We start from the raw sequence: 7,157 nt of genomic DNA, 5'->3' as shown, positions 1-7,157 counted from the left end.
GTTTGTCTTGTCAATTGGATTCTAAAGTAATTGAATCAGCTCAAGTGGACTTTTGATAAGAAAAAGAGAAAATTATTTAGAGTTTGAGATACAACTGTGATATCCATAGTGTAAAGAATTTTTGTACATAGTTTGACTTGTTTTGAATATATTTCAAAACTAACGGAGTGTGTGCTATCCATTTACTGTCGAATTTACTGCCAACAAGTCACAGACACTTACTGTAGAAGAATCCTTAGACCACATAATTTGATGAATCATTCACCACTCTTTATTTTCTGGAGTGTCAGGTGGCTTCCATTTCTTCATTAAAACCCCATATTTTTTGTAATGATAGATCAATACCATATAATCTTCAGACAATGCCTTATTACAAAGAAGTGAAATTTCAGGGTCTTTCTACTATTCTTCAAATAACTTAGTCTTATAGATCACTGATTCTTCCAATTCCTGGTGATGGGCATTCAAAATCATCAAGGTGACCTTGATGATGCAAACAAGTTTCTGAGTAAACAAGATTAAATACCTCTTCTTTAGAGGCTTTCAAAAAAGTTTCTACACATCACCTGACTCGCAGTACAGAATGGAAACAAGGCAAGAGCAGCCTGCTGAAGACATTTTGTGTGATATTGTTCACACAGCTCTATAATCATATGTGGTTCTATTACAATCCTGGATCCTGCTAAGTAACTGCCTAGCTGTAATGAACACCCTCACAAGGAAGTTTAGATGCCATGTTGATAATCACAGACCCCTTAACCAAACCTGATTTCAAATTTACATGATGAAGAGGGACATAAAAATAACTACCTACCTGTTAATGGGCACATTGTCATCAAGGTCTGCTCAGATATAAAGAGAATACCCTGTAATAATAAGGACCGAGTAGTCTCAGTATTGGATAAAATTGTAATGGGCTGTAGACTGTCAATCTCACAGTTAAGTGAAACAAATCCCTCAGAAATGAAGGGTTTCAAACACCCCCACTATTAAATTAGACTTTTCATAAGACAATCAAATTTGGTCACAGAATATTAGGCCTCAGGGTGCATTGCTTCAGACATTATGTATGGTTGTAGGTCAGACATCACAGAGGCACTAACCTTAAACTTGGTCTGGTTCTTCGTTTCTAACATCCAACTCACATAAATAATATGGCCCAGTTTTTTGCAATAATTACATATTGAACTAGATGACCTGAATCTACCACTACCAGTATAAGAGATAGTTTGCGAAACTGGATTTGGCTCAGCCTTGTCATGCTTATCGACCTTTGAGGGGGGTGCTGGTTGGTACAGAACTCGACTGCATGAAGATTTCCGTATCTTGACTAAAAGAGGAACTAGGTTTTTAAAATTTGATTTTGTAAGTTACAGTATTCTAGTCAGCTGGGACTACACACTTCATGCAATATTTCAACTTTCTGCTCATCTAAATAAGTCTAAACATTATCTAGTACACAAGACACCCTTTGATTTACACCTTTTATCCAACCAATTTTCCGACTGATCTCTTGCAAATTCAAAGTAAGTTGTTGTTTTTTTCATTTATCTTCCAATTTCTGAATATCTGTCTATAGACCTTAGGGACTAACTCGTGAGTTTTCAAGATCAATTGCTTGACGTGATCATAATCCACAGCTAGTGCAACAGGAAGGGAAGAGTAAACCTGCTGTGCTTTACCCACTAACACTTTTTGTAGCATTAAGATCCATTTTTCCTTGGGCCATTCACAACTTTATGCAACCTTTATAAAATTTAGAAAATACTGCTCAAATTTTTTTTTCTCAAAAGGTGGAACTAATCATATCTTTGTACGTACATCAAATAACTGCTGGTGGGATTTCCTACTTTTTTTACTTCTATTTCAAGCCTACGTAACTTAATTTCTTTTTCATTTTGAAGTTGTAATGCCTGAAGTTCCATTTCCTTTAACCAGACCTAATGTTCTAACTCTAATTTTATCAGCTCTATTTGAATGTGTGTATAGATCATTCAGCTCATGTTTATCTAACACTTTCTTATTAACAAAATGATGTACTAACATATTAATTATATCTGCCTTTGTCAGAGTAAACTTAATTTGTAATCCAAGATGATTTTCTAAAACTACACATCTTTCTTGAGGCAGGATGTACAATAAACTCATCAAGGAATTTTACTACCTGAAATGCCATGCCTGCTTACTCATAAACAACCCAGAACCTGGATGAGCCCCCAGTTTCTGTTACATACCAAAATTTTAATGAGTAAATAAATGCACAGAAAAGTTTCTAGAACAACCAACAGCTACAGAATTTATGTTGCAACACATATGAAAAATAATAAAACAATACTTTTTTTAAATAGTAAAATCCTAACCATGTAATGATTCAACAATTTTCTAGTATATCACAATCTCATGACAAAGTCTTTTATCATTTCCCATGACTAGCCTATACACCTCTCTACTGAGAGCTGCAGTCTATCATTACTAGTCATGTTTGGCAACTCAGAATAGTCCAACACAGTAATAAAATAGTTTGTTACAATAGCAGTAGATTATCCTGGACTTATAATCCATTTGGACTTGTTCAGTTACATGTGTAACTGTCTTCTGGTATTGGTATTGAAGACGAAATGAACTCCATTCTAACACAGCCATCCAAGACTAACTTCGACTACAAATTCTCCTTCTTCAACTGTCTTTATATCTACAAACCTTATTTGGATTAAACCTACATAGTATCAACACCTAGTGTAAAATATTATATGCTAATGTTACTTGTAATTAAAGAAAGGGAGGAATAATAAGGAGTTGACCTGGAAATTACATGCAACTCAGTTTTAGTTGGATCTCATTGAAAATGCTAGATAAAATCATTTACTGATATATATGATATTGTTATAACTTAGAATTTTCTAAGCACAGTTAATGTCACATTAAGACTCTCAGCTCCCTCTAGCTGATAAACAAATTATATCATTCAAAACACAGATTACAATACTAATCCTTACTGTATTGTGGACACTCTTGAAAAATCCTAGTACATAAAATAAAACTGAATTGTGTATTTGTGAAGTCTTTTTAGCATTTTTTTCTTCCAAGGAACATGGTAGACAGATTGGATGGCATCTTGTCCCATATTTTGACTAGTCATGCTGTTGCTTGGTTACTTCTTCCAGGGCATGTGGTTGAGTGAACCCACTAGTTACTATAACCTTGATCATCCTTTGGAAGTAGTTTCCATAAGAACTTTGGGCTCCTCAGCACATTGAGTTTCTTTTTTGGAGTTCCCCAATTTGGTGTATTCTTACCAATGTACTTCCAAATATGATTAAAATGGAAAATTTTAGTTTGGAATACCTATCCTGCCATCCACTAGTATCAAAACCGGATTTTTAGCATTGCAAGCCCTCAGACTTGCTTCTGAGGTATGTAACTCTTCTCCCAGTGAGTGTTCTCCGAGGTATTTTTAAGCTATAGTTACTAACAAATTGTTTTCCATAAACTCCACAACTGTAAGGTTTGTACCCAGTATGTATTGTGTTATGTCTTTTTTAAGTAACTACTTTCTGTAAATTGTTTTTCACTTATTTGGTAACTGTAAGATTTCTTTCATGTGTTATTTGATGTTTTTGTAAGTTACAGGTTGATACAAACTGTTTTCCTTATATTATATGACATGAATAAAAAAAAAGACTGTTTAGTTTAGATATTACTGATTAATATATTTTTGTGAGTGATTATTCTATTATTGTTTATTTTTTGATAAAATAAGAGTTAAAAGCAGACGATTGTAGGAAGTTGTGTTTATAAGTCACTGATGATGAGAATATAGAAGATGGGCAGACAATTAAGAGATAGACATAAATAGTGTGAGAGGAGCACAAACAGCAGACAGAAAATAGCAAAAAAGTGTAAAGTTACAGGCCAAAGAAAAGTTTGGCGTGAAGTTATGTTAGAATAAGACTAACAGTAGAAATGGACATAAGAGTACTTTATTTCATCAAAGCGTGGTTCTAAAGTAACTGAATTAGCCTTAGTGCACTTTGACAAAAGGAACAGAAGATATTTAGAAAAAAGATGACTAAACGATTACGGTAACTCATGCCTCAATTGTAATTGAATCACACACACAGAATAATATGCGATAGTTATAGAGAAAATAGTTCAGCTTGTCTACTGCAATTCTAAAGTAACTGAATAGGCCTAAGTGGACTTTTGACAAGAAGAAGAGAACTACATATATAGTGTTTATGATATGCCGATAATCTCTGTAGTATGAAGAATTAATTGTACATACATTTAGCTTGTTCCAAATATATATAATATTTTTAAAACAAGTGAAGTGTGTGCTGTTTATTTATCATTGAATTTATCCCTAATGAGTCAGAGACACCTATTGTAAAAGAATCCTAAGCCGAACAACACCATAGTATATATTTATACTATTAAGAAATATAAGTAAAAGCCTTTTATTTTGACAACTGGTGAAAAAGGATACATATTTTAAATTTTGACACTATAAAACAGTAAGGTTTCTTCCTAGTGTATATTCTCCGAGGTATTCTTAAGCTATAGTTACTTACAAATTGTTTTTCACAAATGCCACAACAGTAAGGTTTTTCCCTAGTGTATGTTATTTGATGTATTTTTAATTCCATATTTGTTTCAAGTCGTTTTTCACAAACTGTATAATTATATGGTTTCTCCATAGTATGTATTTTTTTATGTTTGTTTCAGTCACCATTTGATACAAACTGTTTTACACACACTCTACAACTAAGTATTCTCCCCAGTGTTTTTTCTTTGATGTTTTTTAAATTATGATTTGTTTGTTTCTTTATAGTTAAGCATAAAGCTACACAATAGGTTATCTGTGCTGTGCCCACCAAAAGTGTAAAAACCTGATTTCTAGCATTAGAAGTTCACAGACAAACTGCTGTGCCACTGGGGGGTTGTCATTGATTAAAAAGTATAGCTGTATAGTTTCTCCCCAATGTGTCTTCTTTGATGTATTTCTAATTCACCCAAACTATTTTCCACAATCTGTACAACTGTAAAGTTTCTCCCCAGTTTGTATTCTATGATGTATTTCTAAGATACCATATGGACAATATATTTTTCACAATCTGTACAATTGTAAGGTTTCTCCCCAGTGTATATTCTATGATGTTTTTTTAAGACAGTACTTGTACCAAAGTGTTTTCCACACACTGTACAGCTGTAAGGCTTCTCCTCAGTGTGTATTCTTTGATGTACTTCTAAGTCACCATTTGTTGGAAACTGTTTCTCATAATCTGTACAACTATATGGGTTCTTCCCATTGTGTCTTCTTTGATGTCTTTTTAAGATACTACTTATACTAAAGTGTTTACACAAACTCCATAGCTGTAAGGTATCTCACCAGTGTGTATTCTTTGGTGTATTTCTAATTCACTCTTTTTTCCACTGTACAACTGTATGTTTTCTTACCAGTGTGTATTCTTTGGTGTGATTTTAAATTACTGTTTGTACTAAAGAGTTTTCCACAGAATGTACAACTGTAAGGTTTCTCCCCAGTGTGTATTCTTTGATGTACTTCTAATTCACCCTTTGTTCTAAACTGTTTTCCACATACTGTACAACTGTAAGGTTTCTCTCCAGTGTGTATTCTTTGATGTCTTTTTAAGACAGTACTTGTACCAAATTGTTTTCCACACACTGTACAGCTGTAAGGCTTCTCCCCAGTGTGTATTCTTTGATGGTGTTTTAAGTTACAGTTTGATATAAATTGTTTACCACACACTTTACAACTGTAAGGTTTCTCGCCAGTATGTATTTTTTGATGGTGTTTTAAGTTATAGTGCGATATAAATTGTTTAGAACACACTGTACAACTGTAAGGTTTCTCCCCAGTATGTATTCTTTGATGTATTTTTAAGCAACTATTTGTACCAAACTGTTTTCTACACACTGTACAACTGTATGGTTTCTCACCAGTGTGTATTCTAAGATGTATTTTCAATTCACTGTTGGTTCAAAACTGTTTTCCACACACTGTACAACTGTGTGGTTTCTCCCCAGTGTGTATTCTTTGATGTCTTTTGTAGATAGTATTTGTACCAAACTGTTTTCCACATACTGTACAACTGTAAGGTTTCTCCCCAGTGTGTATTCTCTGGTGTATTTTTAATTCACTGTTGGTTCCAAACTGTTTTCCACACACTGTACATCTGTATGGTTTCTCCCCAGCATGTCTTCTTTGATGTATTTTTAATTCACTGTTGGTTCCAAACTGTTTTCCACACGCTGTACAACTGTATGGTTTCTCCCCAGCATGTCTTCTTTGATGTATTTGTAATTCATTGTGTGTTCCAAACTGTTTTCCACAAACTACACAATGATAAGGTTTCTGTCCAGAATGTATCCTCTTTTGTTTTAGATTATCAAAAGTTTTTCCACAACTGTATAGTTTATTACGAAACTGAGGTATATCAGATGATTTTAGGTTATTTCCACTTAACCTTATTTCTCCATAAATATTGTTGTTTGGGGATTTTATGTCTTCTATAAAGTGATCTTTTATAACATGATAGTCAGGAAACTGACTCCAACCACAGATGTTCACACTGGTCTTTATATCTAAAATAGATATAAATGATGTCACAGAATAATACTAAATATATCATAAATTACTTTATTTGATAAACATCTAAATATACATTAATGTTTTAATATGATCAACACAAATATCAGTATGAAAATATTAAAGCTAAAACTAAGTTTCACACTTTATAAAAACTTTTCTACATAGATCAAAATAGCATTGAAAAAATTGTTGGTAACATTCTCCATTCAAGAGAAGTTTTTATTAGACAAAATCTAAAATCACCTGTGGAAAGATTATAGTACAGTGTCACAATAACCAATGTTATTTTCAACCAGTACCTTTCTTGATTATTTGTTAGAGATATTTTCTAACTTGAAGTGGTTGCATTATCATGAGTTGCCTACTTCAACAAGTTAATTAGCACCCATACTTTATAGTTCCTGTTCAAATGTTTATCTATATATTATTTATCAAGTTTAGGTATGATTTCTGGGATTATAAGCTGTTTGATTAGTGGCTTGAGCATGCTGAATTAAGATGTTAGATATTTAGGATTTTTCATGTCTGAGATTCTGTTCTTCAT

The 7,157-nt window shown here is 33.1% G+C and overlaps 1 pseudogene; it reads right to left on the bottom strand.

The window, feature by feature from the left end:
- Positions 1-5,251: 5,251 nt before the first annotated feature.
- Positions 5,252-7,157, bottom strand: part of LOC106461910 — a 100,478-nt pseudogene continuing 98,572 nt past the window's right edge.

The sequence above is a fragment of the Limulus polyphemus genome, unplaced genomic scaffold, assembly GCF_000517525.1.
Source record: "Limulus polyphemus unplaced genomic scaffold, Limulus_polyphemus-2.1.2 Scaffold1057, whole genome shotgun sequence".
Lineage (NCBI taxonomy): Eukaryota > Metazoa > Arthropoda > Merostomata > Xiphosura > Limulidae > Limulus > Limulus polyphemus.
This window is presented reverse-complemented; position numbering and strand designations above follow the sequence as displayed.